General features: G+C 44.5%; 1 protein-coding gene across 3 annotated transcripts in view; it reads right to left on the minus strand.

Annotated features, from left to right (window-relative positions):
- Positions 1-14,448, minus strand: part of Sptb (spectrin beta, erythrocytic) — a 127,751-nt gene that overhangs the window by 55,455 nt on the left and 57,848 nt on the right. The gene's annotated exons all lie outside the window — the stretch shown is intronic.

Consider the following 14,448-nt stretch of genomic DNA (forward strand, 5'->3'; position numbering starts at 1 on the left):
GATCTACTTAGGGTTAAAGGGAATAAAGGCTTGGGCCAGGGGCCTGCCCACCATGTGGTTATGTTTCTCATCCCTAGAATGGCTGGCAAGGGTTTGTGATCTTCAATTCTGAGATGGTGACAAGGCACCTCCATGATAAATCAGCCAACCAAGTCCCTGGCCCATGCTGTAGCACTTTAGGTGAGTACTTACTGGCCCCTCTGTGCAAGTAAATGCTGCTGAGTCATCCAGACTAGTGATTGAAAGAAGACAGAGACTGGACAGCACAAAGCAAGTGGGAACGAATGACAGAGGAAGAGCAGCAATGAAAGAGAAATAACACAGAAACAGCAGGGGAGAAGAGAGGAGGCAGCGGGAACCTCGTTGTTTGGTTTTGTGAACAGTGTGTGGGAACTGGCTCCAGGGCACTTGTGTTTGAAGATTCAGAGCAGGAGCTGACCTGGCAGTGCGTCTGGGTCTGGAGGCCTGCAGGATCCCTGGGCAGAGTGTGGGTAGGTGGGTCACTGGCAGGACAGACAGTGTCCCAGCAAGGAGGGAATGTCAGCACTGCTAGAGGAGGTTAGATGTGCGCTCAACTGAGCCCAAATGGAGGAAGGGTTGGCTTTTTAAATTATTAAATAGCAGAGACTTAACAACAGAGGAGCTCGGTCAGTGCTGCCCCCAGGGTAGAGTGCTGGCAGCTCCCAGGCACCCAGCATCAAATTCCTTCCTACTTCATGGCTATTTTAGTGTTAAGAACTCAGCCTCTGTATTCTCTTCTGTTCATTCATGCAGCAAATGTTTACTGTGAAACCATCAAATACCTGGTGCTAAGTGGAGGTGGGGAATTCAAGGACAAGATAGAGGGTCCCTACTCCAAGGCAGAGGAACTCTGTGAAAAATACAATGGGTGTTTAAATCACATATAAACAATTCTATGGCAGCCACTTCAATAAGATTTCCAAGAAGAGGAGGAATACTGTACTAGTTTTAAGTAAGTGTCAAATTTAAGTGGCACTCATTCATTCTGGGCCTCTGGACAAAGTTTCATGGGGAAACTCCCAACATACCCTTCTGTCAACAGCAAATTAAAATGTTTTCCTGATTTCAAGGGCTGCTTTAGCAAAAACATAAGTCAAGTTTAGATGATATGCTGGGCAAAATGCCATCGTGGTTATTCTGGAACATGTTGGGATTCAGCATAGCCAGCTACAGCCCCCCAGGACTTTCCCCAGATCTGTTCCATAAGTTGCTCATCCTTCAAGTCACATGTGAAATCTTTTACTAAGGGATCACAAGTTTTAGCCTCTATAGAAGTGTCTCCAAAACCTGAAGTCCTTTTTTGCTTCCTAATTTTCCTGCCCATAAGAATCCAAAATTTCTACACCATGGGTGCTAAAACCTATTTATTTGTGCCTGGAAAAGGGTAAGGACATGCTTCTAATTAGGGACACAGTATTCAACTTCTAGGCTTCTGGGCTGGCACAAACATCAGTGCAGAACTTTCATAAAGTACCCTGAGAGCTCCTTAGTTTTCAATTCAAAAATTATGCAGGAGCTGCAGGTTTGTAGCCCAGCAAGTGACCTCCTGGCTGCCTTAACCTCTGTGTGTGTGTGTGTGTGTGTGTGTGTGTGTGTGTGTGTGTAGATTACCCAGAATCCCTAGCACTGTGAAACACTTTGCAGTGTTGAGACATGGGAAAGATTCCGGGAGGCTAATGATGATCCAAAGAAGAGCAAGGGGTCCAGGGATGGGGATTAATTTCCATTAGCTGTTCACTCGCCTGCTGCACATAGGCATGCTCAGCACATTCCCTCCTGTATGGTCTACACACTCTTCAGGAGCTCTCTGAGTGCAACAGAGTCCAGAGCCAGCTGGGCTGAGAACCCTGGGCAGGAGGGAAGGGGACGGTGTATCAGTTACTACTTTTTTCAGGGGACACACAGTGAGAAGGCGGCTTCAGCAAGGCCCTGCCAGGAGCCAAGACTTATTTCCAGAACTCTAACCTTGCTCATGCAGGAATGGGAGGGTAAGTGTGGATAGGCTCACCCCTCTGACAGCATGGAAGCAGGGCCTCTCCACTCTTCTCTGCTCCTCCTCCTTTCCCTCTCCCAAGCTAGGGCCTCCCTCATTCCATCAGGTGTTAGGGATCTGAAAATTAGTCTTTATTGATCAGTTCTGATCCAGAATTACTGTCAGGTATTGTGATGGGTGATCTCTCTTTTATGACTCCCTTCAAAAGTTTAGCTTGAAGTCAAACGGCACTGAAACCCTCAAATATCCACCCACCGACAAGCAAGTATATTCGTGGAAAGTACTGGCACACAGAAAGTTGCTTGTCCTTCCACCAGGATCACCATATCCAGGAGGCTGTTGGGGTATAAGACAGACAAGGCTCACACTCCCTGAGTGAGGATCTAGTTCAGGAAACCAGATACAAACTCACTAACATGAAACTATGCAAGAAATAAATGGCAGCGCATTTTAACAACACGAACACTGCACAAGGTGATACTGGATTAGTCACTAGATAAGTAGCACCTACATTGGGGCAAAGAGGAGGGAGGTCATTTCTGTCTGGAGTTGCCAAAGTATCTTCTTGAAGAAAAGCACTTTGGATAGGCAGAAGGGGAGGGGAAGGGAAGAGCCTAAGCAGGCAGGTGTGAGAGGAGGAAGGGTGTTCATAGGCTACTGAGTAGCTTCAGGGTAGGGGAGCATGTATGGAAAACAGGCTTTAAGCAAAATATAGAAATCTCTGGAAGGAGAGGCTTAGAAATGTAGACTTAAAAGCTCCAGGTTCGAGCCAGGTGTGATGGTGCATGCCTTTAATCCCAGCACTTAGGAGGCACTTGGGAGTTCAAGGCCAGCCTGGTCTACATAGCTAGTTCCAGGACAGGTGGGGCTACAGGGAGACCCTGTCTCAAAAGACAAAATAATAATAATAATAATAAATGCTTTGTGATATTTGTAAAATTTTATACATATCTTGAATGTCAACAACACAAAAATAGTCCCAAGTACATAGAGGTATTTAATATTTGACGAAAGTACATTTCAAATATGGTGGAGAAAGAAGGATTATTCAGTAAACACTTCTGTAAAACTAGATAACCATTCAGGAATAGTTGAGTTAAATTCATACTTCATATTCCAGGAAGAATTTTACTTGAATCAAAACCTAAAATGGTGCCAGGCATGGAGGCGCATGCCTTTAATCCCAGCACTGGGAGGCAGAGGCAGGCAGATCTCTGTGAGTTCGAGGCCAAGCCTGGTCTACATAGTGAGTTCCTGGCCAGCTGGGGCTACAGGGAGACCCTGTCTCAAAAACACCAAAGGGGGGGGGGAACCCTGAAATGTATAGAATGAAGCTATAAAAATAACACAATCAGCCGGGCGTGGTGGCACACGCCTTTAATCCCAGCACTTGGGAGGCAGAGGTAGGCAGATCTCTGTGAGTTTGAGGCTAGCCTGGTCTCTATAGTGAATCCAGGACAGCTGGGGCTACAGGGAGACCCTGTCTCAAAAAGACCAAAAAACAAAAACAAAAACAAAAACAAACCCGCAATCAATCATGGTAGAACGGTTGTTTAAAATAATGTTAATGCAGGGTCAGTATGACACAAAATCTAAAAGCCAAAAGTCAGAACATAAAAGATTGAAAGTTCAACTGTATTAAAAAAATTTGTGTGGGGGATAAAGCACCAAATAAGCAAGGGCAAAATAATGAGGAAGAACATTTGTCAAGCACATCACGGAGGTCAATTTACTTAATAAGTGAAAAATACTGTTCTAGTTGGGATCTGGACTATTCCTCCAACAGCTAGGCTTGGTCTGGTCTCCAGGTTGATTGTGTTGGAAGGTGATAGAACTCTAAGAGGTAGGACCTAGCAAGAGGTCTTCAGGCCCTGGGATACGCCTTCAAAGGGGGCTATAAGACCTGGTGCTCTGCCCCCGTTCCTTGTACTTGCTGTACCCTCATGGTACACCTACGTCTTGGCCATGAAGCAAGCAGCTCTGCTCTTCTGTGCCTCCCACTGTGATACACTGCCTGGCCAAAGGCCCAAAGTGATGGAGCCTATAGACTATAGACTCAAAATAAATCTTTTCTCTTTGTAAGTTGACTAACTCAAGTATTTGTTACAGCAACAGAACCAGACTAACACAACTGCCTACAGATTAAAAGAAAAAGATTAACAATGTGAGCAAAAAGTTAACAGGAAAGAATAAGAGTCTTTTAAATATAAAAAGTTGTCCAAGCTGCTCAGAGAAGAAAGCACACACACGTGCACACAAAATCTAAAGACTAATGGCCTTCATTACTTTGAGCAAACCAATCATAAAAGACATTTGTAAGACAACCAGAAAAATGTGCTTATTATCAGGTAGGTTTTTGATTATTAGGGAATTACTGTGAATTGTATTAGGTGTGAGAGTGGTGTTACGTTTAAGTGGGACACATTCTTGCGTTTCAGACACAACCTAGGGTAATTAGGGAAAACTATCACAGTGGTGCTTAATATACTTAAAAATACTTCAATCCCTCAAACAGACAATTACATTAATAATTACTAAACTGGGATGTTGATTCATTTTACCTTTGCCTCTTGTCTTTGTTTGGGATTTCTCATGCCAAAAGGAAAAAGGAAAACTGACAGTGCACAAAGTCACTAATGCTTCACTTATCAGATAAACAAGATCAAAAATAGATAAAATGTGGTATTGGCAGGACTGTGGGGAACACAGTGCTTGCATGTTGCTGGAGAGGGTTTAAGTGGAGCAATCTCCATGGAAGGCAATTTGGCAAGAACCATCAGAATCATCAAGGCACATACTTTTTCCTAGTATTGCATTCTAGGAATTTATCCTACGGGCACACTTGGACATTTACAAAATAATATATGCACAGGCTTACTTGTATTTCTTTGAATAAAGATTAGACACAACCTAAACATCCACAATTAGGGGATTGGTTAAATTAAGATTCTATGTTCATAAAGGGGTGCTATATGACTACAGGAAGAGGATTTTGTATATTGATATAAAGCAATTCCAAGATGTATTGGATGAAAAAGTATAAAACTGCATGATTAAAAAAAAAACAAAGCAAGGAAAAATAAATTTAGACCATTTGTTTAGATATGTATAAAACATTCCTGAAAAGATACATAAGAAATAGTAGCATTACAGGAGAAGTGCTAGGTGTGTGGCGCACGAAGGTATGAGAAAACGTATTACTTGTCTTTACAGTTTTTGATCTTTATCTATTAGGTATATATTACTTCTTAAGATAGAAATCAATATAAACTTAAATGCTTCTGTCTCCCCTTTTCCTTTCTATAGCCTGGTTTCCTTAGCAGAAGGTTTTTCTGATAGGCAAAAATCACAAGCATCTTTAACCATTTGAGCCCATGAGAGGGAATAGTGGGGGATGGGGGAGACTGCAGTTATAAGGAAGCAGGAGTCTCCGCCATACTTCCATGTGCTCTCAGGGGGTCTGTGGTCCAAAGGCAGGTAGCAGGTGCATCCACCTGCCTGACCAACACACAGCCTCTCCTAATGGCCCTTTAGGGATTTTACTACCTTACTGTCTCCCCTGGGATCAAAGCTTTTTCCCTTCCCTAGACTTTCTATTGGCTCCTTCAATATCCCTCCTCCCCTTCTTGGCAAATAGCCAAGATCTCATTCTGGTAGCTGCTTCACTCATTCGGGAGTTTTGTCATCAAAAGTCACCACTGGAGCTGTTTTAAAAATAAGAACCTTGGGGCTAGAGAGATGGCTCAGCAGTCACTTGCTCCTCTTGCAGAACTGGGTTCAAGTCCCAGCACCCACATCAGGTGACTCACGACTGCCTGTAACTCCATTTCTAGGGGATCTGACATCCTCCTCAGGCCTCTTGGAGCACCAGGCATGCATGTATGTACACATACATTCACACAATACTCAAAAAAAAAAAAAAAAGAATAAGAACCTGTTCTTTAGCAAACTGGTAACAGTTAAAATACCTTCTCTTTGGAAATTTAAGCTACTGTTTCTGGGTCCATCTTTTTATCCCTCCCATGACCTCCTATAAAATTCTTGAATATATGGCTATATGGCTTCTGTAATCACAAAAGAAAAAAGTAAAAGCAGAAAAGACAATTTCTGCAATGAGCATAAATTACTTTTAATAAGAAGAAACAACAGATGCCATAAATAATAGGATATATATTAAATAAACCTTGAGGAATAAGTGATGAAAATAAAAAAGGTAGCATTCCTGAGGAAGTCTGAATTTTAACCAGCTCAGAGCAGGATGCTTTGAGCAGAACTAGTCAACCAGACAGGCAAGAGGGAGAAAAGGCATGTGAGAGGCCAGTAGAGCAGGAGGCTGGGCCAGGCCTGAAAACAATGATTCCAAGGTAAACTCACTGCAGATTCCCAGCTCAGGCTTTCTATCCAGTTCATGCCCGGAAGCCAAGAGCTTAGTGAGTCACACTTTAACTCCCATGAACTTGTGACAAGCTTCAGTGACACAGAGGCCAATCCGTTTTAAAGCAGAACACACAGGCAGACCCTCAGGGACACATCATAAATGTGCTGGTGGCATGAATTCTTCTCTTCCTGTTTAACTAGTTGGGGATGAGTTTCTTTTTCAACTAACTCACTTCCGGCACACTGGTATTGTGAACGGCTAGAAGACAGTTCTCCTGCCCCTAAGGATTTATAGTCTAGCTGGGTTGATTCCAAGACAGAGCTTCAGGATGCTACTACAAACCTAAAAATGCAAAATGTAAGAATAAAGCACATAAAAATGATGAGAGTTGAACATGATGAGGCTGTTTAACAGTTTGGGGTGAATTAATGTAAAGGAAGACTAGAGAGCCATTAAAGTGATAATCTGCATATTTACTAATATAAACCAATATAGTGTATTCAGTGAAATTATGTTATAGATAACATTTAAATACTTACACATATATAATTATATATCTATAGGCATTAAGATGTCTATGGAAGACATTAACAATGTCTCTAGCTCTTTATTTTTAATCTTTTCTACACTAAAATACATTCTAATTAAGAAAATGCTTTAAAGATATAAAAGTACTTGCCCTGTTGTTTTTAATGAAACAGTTTTTTATCACTGCAAAAGAAATCAGCTTATCATAAACCAGTCTAAATCAAAACATTTTTATTTTTGAAGGTGGCTAGTTTTGCTCTGAGGTTTGAAGATGGTAATGGCTTTAGAATGGCAGGGAAGAAAGGGGGGGCTCTTGCTCAGAGTCTCTTGGGCTGCAACCAGCAAGTGTGCATGTGTGTACATGTATGTACATATGTGTGTGTCTCGGGGGTGGGTGCGAAGCAATTACTTGACCTAGAGCACCAAAGCTGAAGAAGAGTCTAGGGAATCTGGACGTGAAAGTCCCCTAAAAAAGAGCGTGGTGGTTCACAGGTAAAGAAGGGCCTCCCTAGAAATGTGAAGGACAATGGTTCTAACTGCCCTGAATGGGCATCTAAATGGAATTGGACCCTGGTGACCTAAACAGGGAAACCAGCTCATAGATACAGACAAGCTATAGAGGTTTCTGCTTGAAGTGACATACTAAGCCTGAAAGTAAACTAACAGAAACCCTACAGAACAGGGGTTGGTTGGCCTGGCAGGTAACAGTATCTAGAGGATGAAAGACAACAGTGAGTTCAAGGTTTTGATCAAGAGACTGGCGGTGGGAAGAAAAACAGGAATGGGCACCTGGAATGGGATGAAAATAGAGATCATGTAGGATTCATGGACATTCAAGAGGACCTGAGGACTGTCACCCAAACATCACAGGAATGAGTAAAGTTCTGAACCTCCGGTCCTGCCTGAGAGGGGCATAGGCACAGCTCCGGTTAACCTCAACAAGGCAACTGAGGGATTGCAGAGACAACCTGTGTAAAGCATGTGGAACGCAAAGTAATGGCACAAGTCCTAGCTCTCATTAGCATGCTGCCAGCACCCACCAGGATACCAGGCTGCAGAAGTCAAGACAGTCCAGGACACAGCCTCAGCACAGGCAAAAAATTTTGGAACACCTACTGATGTGCCTTTTAGGGTCAATTCCCTTCCCCATGCCAGGACCCAAAGGTCCACCATTCTGCATGAAATGGCACTTTGTGCTGCCCCATAGGTAACTTCTCAGGCAGACAGAGCTAGAAGGGCTTGGGGCATCATCTAGTTCAATCTGCTAGTGTTCAGGTAAGTAACAGAGGCCCAAGGATTGAAAAATTGGCTGGCCTAAGGGCCCTTGACTACAGCAGCAGGACAGAATGCTGTTGCCAGGATGAACAACCCCCCCATCCTACCCCCCCCCCCTGTAGTGGCTTTGCTGGTTCAAGTGCCATCTTCCCTTCCTGGACTTCTGCATGGCCTCCCCATATCTGCTGTCCCCATGAAATCAGAGCAGTCACCTCAACCCAAACTTAGCCACATGCCATTTCCCTGCTAAAAGCACTCTGACGGGCTGGAGACAGCCCTGGTCCTCCATCCCTCTACTGAAGGCCACAGCTACTGTCCTGAGCTTAGTGGGTGAGTTATACACTATGGCTGATATTATACATTCATGTAGCTTCCAGGAACCCTTTCATCAGAATTTGACATTATGCACAGCTATGTGCACAGACAGGTGTGTACGATGATTTAGTCTGCTTCTCTCTCACTGGACTGTAAGGTGAGAGACCCTGGCTGATCCAGTTTCCAGCATCTGAAAGTCAAAGTGTTGGGAGACAAATGTTCCCAGAGACTCTGCTGCCAGGAGACTCCATAGCATTTGCTCTCAGTGGCATGATAAAAAAAAAGGGGGGGGGGAATGAACAAAGTGAACAGATGCTCTGAAAACAACACCCCTGGCACCTCTTCAGCCAGGCAGCACGCAAGAGAAGCCACAGGGAATTGGGAGTAGGAGATGGCTGCTCCTAGGAGGCCTGGTTGTCAGAACCTCCCCTTGGGAATGAAGCTGACGACCCACAGGAATGTCCCAAAGATGGAGGAGGCCATTAACGTGGCTCACTCAGACTGCTCAGCTTGGGGAGAGAACTGAATCTTATTATTAACCTCAGTGTATAAATATTTAATAAAGCATCTTTACAATGATAGATAGAACTTACCCACAGGAGGGGAACAGCCTGGTTCTACAAAGAGTCTCAGAAAGGAGGATAAGAAGGGGCTGTGAGATGACTCAGTCAATAAAGTGCTTGCCATGCAAATGTGAGGACCTGACTTTGATCCCCAGAACCCAAGTAAGAAAGTTGAGCATGGTGGCATGTACTTGTAATCCCAGCTCTGGGAAGGTGGAAATAGGTGGATCCCTGGGGACTCACTGGCCAGCCAGCCTAGCCTAATTGGTGCGTTCCAGGCCAAATGAAAGACCCTGTCTCAAAAACCAAGGAAGGTGGACAGCAACTGAGGAAAGACCTAAGGTTGATCTCCAGCGTCTCCATACCTCCGCATACACATGCATCCATACACATGCAATACACACACACACACACACACACACACACACACACACGGAGAGGGGACAATGGGAAAAAGTGTCATGTCCTAGGCAGGGAGACCTGCCCTGGACCACACAGTTAAGTCAGCATGTCAACTTGTCTTATGGGTTTCCTGAATAGCTAATAGGGAGGTTCACGTACATAGTGGCCTGCCTGGGCTAGAGGCAGAGTTCAATTTCACAGTTGCCTACCTCTGAGAAGTAGCTGCTGGTTTGATTAATTTTCTACCCCTTGATAGTACATTAAAACGACTGCTGAGGATTATACAGATATTTACCTGAACAGTATTTTTCCCTCCATTTTATGTTCTAAGTTCTGAGAACAAAAAAACTTAAGAGATCTCATTACTGTCACCATCTCTGTGCTCATAGGTAGCTAGGGAGATGCTGTGGTCAGGAAGAGCTGATTTCTTGGTGGCAGCTGCTGCTTCTGAATCTATCAACAGGCTGCCATGAAGTAGTGGTCACCTAACCACTGTGGTAAAATCCTGCTCCCTGGGGGAAATTTGTCATCCTCTGGACACAGAGCCCTTTCTGGGTCACTGGGTGTGGCAGTACCTGGCATAGGTGGGGAAGCATCCTGAAGGGAGAACAGGCTTCTCCTGAGGAGCCTCTAAAGACCTTTGACTATCAAGATCAGGAGGAGTCCATGCTTCCTTCTCTGGGGAGCCCCTGGGGCAGCCGAGGAGCAGTAGGTTCTGAGGGCCACCATCTTGAGGTTCTCAGGAGTACCCTCTAGCCACAGCATTTAACCTCAGGGCCTGGCACTGTGGATCAGCAACTGTGTGCTTCAGAGCACAGGAGTGCAGCCTGTAGTGTCCTCGACCCCCAGGCAGTTATAGTCTTTGTTGTCCTCATTCACTCTGAACACTTAGCCTAGTCTGACTTCCAGGAAGAAGACTGCAAAAGAAACAGAAAGGACTCTCATATCCCTTTAGCAGCATCCTGAATTCCCAACCTAAAGACAAAGCTGAGCAGGCTGCACGATGCTGTGTAGTAACTGTTCCACTGGGCAGAGCACAGAAAAGGCAGAAACAGAACATGTCGGCTTCTCTTCCTCACAGGCTCCTCTCAGGAGGCTCTGGGCTGCTCTCCATGCTGCAACCTTTGAGATGCCTCTGTGTGCATAAAAGCCATAAATCAAGCAGCAGCAGCACATGGGTTGCAGGATGCCAACTGTGTGCCGCCTGTAAGGCAGGGGAAACGGGAAGGAGGAAGGGTGTGGGAAGACAGAGAAAGGAGGGAGGCACTGCATAGGGTTCTCTTCCTGAAAGTCTTTCTGTTGCATTCTCCTAGGCCCTCCTCTCCCACCTGGATCACATTTGCCCCCAGGCATCCTCAATGGGGTATATAACCAAGTGCAGGGAGGGGCATATGGCTAGACCCAGAGATGAGGTGAGAGGACAGAGGGCAGTGTTCTGGCTGGTATAATAATTCTCTGCAGCCTGCAGCACTTTATCCCCTATGTAGGCAGTCACAAATGTTTATGAGTGTCTCCCCAATAAGAGGGTGAAGGAGCGGAAACAGGCTCTGACTGACAGAGACGGTTGCTCTAGGAGACCCTGGGAGCCTTTTGAATCAAACATGAAGGCTGGAACCTTTGACTTTCAGCTGCTCCCCTTCCTCTAATCCTTAAAGCAGGCCCTAAAGGTAGAAGAAGTGCACTCCCCCCCCAGAGCCAGTCATCAAAGCTGGGTTCAGGAGGAAGTCTTGGGGTTGCCCATCACTTAGCCCTGGCAAGTGCTGCCAGTCAGAGACTGACATTAAGAGGTCAAAGTCTGATCAAAGACTCAAGGGAAATATTCCTACCTGACCCCAGCCCTCCCCTTGGCATTGCCAAGGTCAAATTCATCCTCTTCTGCAAGCTTTTTTTCCCCATCTCTCTCTTTACTCAGGCATTTCAAATCAAAAAGTTATTCATTCCAGAGAGAGCTCAGGTTTTTATGTATGAGGGTGGGGTAATCAGATGGTATGTTTAGTTAGGTCTAGGGAGGAAGAGTCAGCAAAAATACAAAAGACAGAATAGGGGAGTGCTTCCTCTAATGCTGACAGGAAGTGAACTTAAGAGGCAGAAAAGATGGAGTCTGTTAACCTGATGGTCTTCTAACCACAGGTCTCTAGGTACAGGACCTAGGAGAGCTACCCTGATCAAAGGAGGCTCTGACAAGGCCATCACTGTCTAGTTTCTTGGGCTTTCATGTTGCCAGGATGGACAGTGGAGGCACAGCTAAGGTACTGGATTGGATGGCCTTTTGGGGAGAGATCTTGCCTGGGAGCAGTGGAAGGAACCAGATACTTCAAGCCCATGCCTTCGGCTAATTTCTGTATTCCATGGCTTTTTCTTCCAACTTCAGTTTTCCCAAAGTGTGTATGCATGTGTTGGGAGAGGAGGGGTAATTAAAGATCAAGAAACAGGTCCTGGAACAGGCCAAGATAACTGGGCTGATATGATAATCTTTGACATACAAGGTTGAGAAATTATTTATAGAAAGCTTTCTTAGGAATAATAATATCTAACATTCATTAGTGATTTTTTTTTTTTTGAGACAGGGTCTCCCTGGCCTGGAACTCACTATGTAGACCAAGCTGGCCTTGAACTCACAGAGATCCACCTGCCTCTGCCTCCCAAGTGCAGGATCAAAGGCATGTACCACCAGGCCCGGCTAGTGTTTTATTATTGATTTACAAATTTTCGTAAACTAGCTTATTTGATCTTTAAAACCTTGGGAAAATAACTACCACCCATTTTATAGAATGGAAAATTGAGCCAGTGCTCTTCCATAACAATAGCACTAGAGGGAGAATCAGGATTCGAATCTGAATCTTGTGATATTTTCCTATTCCCCCTAGACCTTCAGTAGCAGAAAGAAAATGCCAGCCCATTATCCATAACCTTCCACATTTACCTACAAAGCAGATTCCACCCATATGTAAGAAGCACAGGGCTGAATGCTGTCTGGTCCTAATAGTCTTACAAGTGGACTTAGAGCAGACCATACTGACATGAAGGGATCAAGGGCCTACTAGATAGGGTGGCCCTCCTATGGTATGAAGATGGCTCTAAAGACAGAAGAAAATATCAAGAAGTTAAAACTGAAGAAATCTGGCATGTTTCCATTCCCTGCTCTGTCCATCTAGCAGAAGGGGTCCATACGCGTGAACCTTCTCAAAGCTTCACACAGAGGCCACTCCATGTCATCTCAGAAGAAAGTCAATAAACTGCTTAAGTTATTCGTAGAAACACTGAAAGGATGTCAAACTTATACTTTTACTTGGTAACCAGATTTCTGAATCATGAAGGTCTAGGATTCTATACTCTGGGAGGAGCGGTGTCACCTTCCTAGGAGGGGCATTCACATCCTTTGGAAGGTTAAGATGCTCTTGGTGATGAACAGACTCAACCAGACACAGACAAGGTTAGGGAAGGCTGATTTCTGATCAACTAGGACTACCATGAAGTTTCCTGCATGATGGATGCCCATTTGTGCTTGCCTCTTAAAAATATTTTATTATGTGTATGGGTGTATTGCTTGTATGTAGGTAGGTGTACCTGTGTTGTGCAATGGCCAAGGAGGTCAGTAGAGGGTGTTGGACCCCCTGGAACTGGAGTTACAGATGGTTGTTAGCTGCCACGTGGGTGCTGGGACTTGAACCCAGGTCCTCTGCAAGAGCAGCCAATGCTCTTAACTGCTGAGCCATCTCTCTAGTCCTTGTGCTTGCCTCTTTAACCTGCTTCTACCAGTTTCCCATACAGCTTGTCAGCCTGGCTGTTGTACCCTCAGGCCAACTGGAGATACCCTTAGTCCTTCAGCTTGCCCCAGCCACACGCACTCTCCAACCCCCAGCTCAATGGCTGCCGCCTCCAGGAACTAGTCTGATTCTCTGTGCAGTTCCTCCTTTGCTCTCTCATTGCTATTTAATTTATGTGCCTTCCCCACAGTTCTCTAATTCTACTCATGCTAATTAATTGTGAGCATAGTTCATTTTTCCCTAATAGATTATTAAGTCCTTGGAGACAGATGCTATATTGAATTCATCTCTATGGTTCCCCACTCTCCTTCCATGTCTGGCTGGGGGTTTAATCTCTAAACTTAGTAGGAGTATAATAAATAATTATTAAAATGAAATTTACCTTGGATTTCATATATTTATGGAATTTGATCTATATAGAACATGATATACAGAAAATCTGATATACATATGGAATATATATATATTTTTATATATGTAATCTGTGAAATAGATCCAAGAATCTGCACACAGGCTTGTCCTTCACAACCCTTATGGAACATGGTACCTCTCTCATCAGGGTCAATGAAGCTAAACACAGCCATCACAGAGATAGAAGGTAAAGCCAACATGACAAACCCAAACATTTCAACTTGGCTTGGTTATTTGAAGAGGTTAAAGTTATTTAAGAAAAAAGAAGGAGTTGCTGGTATCACATATCACAAAGGAAAACCAAAGATGGGTTCTGTGGCACTAGTGAAAGTGAGAAAATGAGGGAAGAAGAAAAAGAGCTTCCTGCAAAGCCCAGGACACAAAGAGAGATGGCTAAGTCCTGTCATATCAAGGGAAATGAGGCACCACATTCACTTTTTAGAATGAGAAGCCATTTCTGAGGGGACAAGGGCCCTGCTTATGCCTCCAGGTCATCAAGGGACCAAGGTATCTGGGAATGGAGTGGAGTGAGGCGAGGAGAACAAAGGTCATCATGGATTTCAGGCAGGACTATAAGAGAGAGCCAGAGAATCACCCCAGAAAGCTCTTATAGGAAAGTTAAGCTTTTCTTGCAAGGTGGAAGATGTAAGAAATCAGTATGGAGGCTGGGTGAGGTTCAATCAGATGAAGGCCAGCATCTCATACAGAGAGAGAGAGAGAGAGAGAGAGAGAGAGAGAGAGAGAGAGAGACAGAGAGAGAGACAGAGAGAGAGACAGAGACAGAGAGAGACAGAG

The sequence above is a fragment of the Nannospalax galili genome, unplaced genomic scaffold, assembly GCF_000622305.1.
Source record: "Nannospalax galili isolate Female #2095 unplaced genomic scaffold, S.galili_v1.0 scaffold285, whole genome shotgun sequence".
Classification (NCBI taxonomy): domain Eukaryota; kingdom Metazoa; phylum Chordata; class Mammalia; order Rodentia; family Spalacidae; genus Nannospalax; species Nannospalax galili.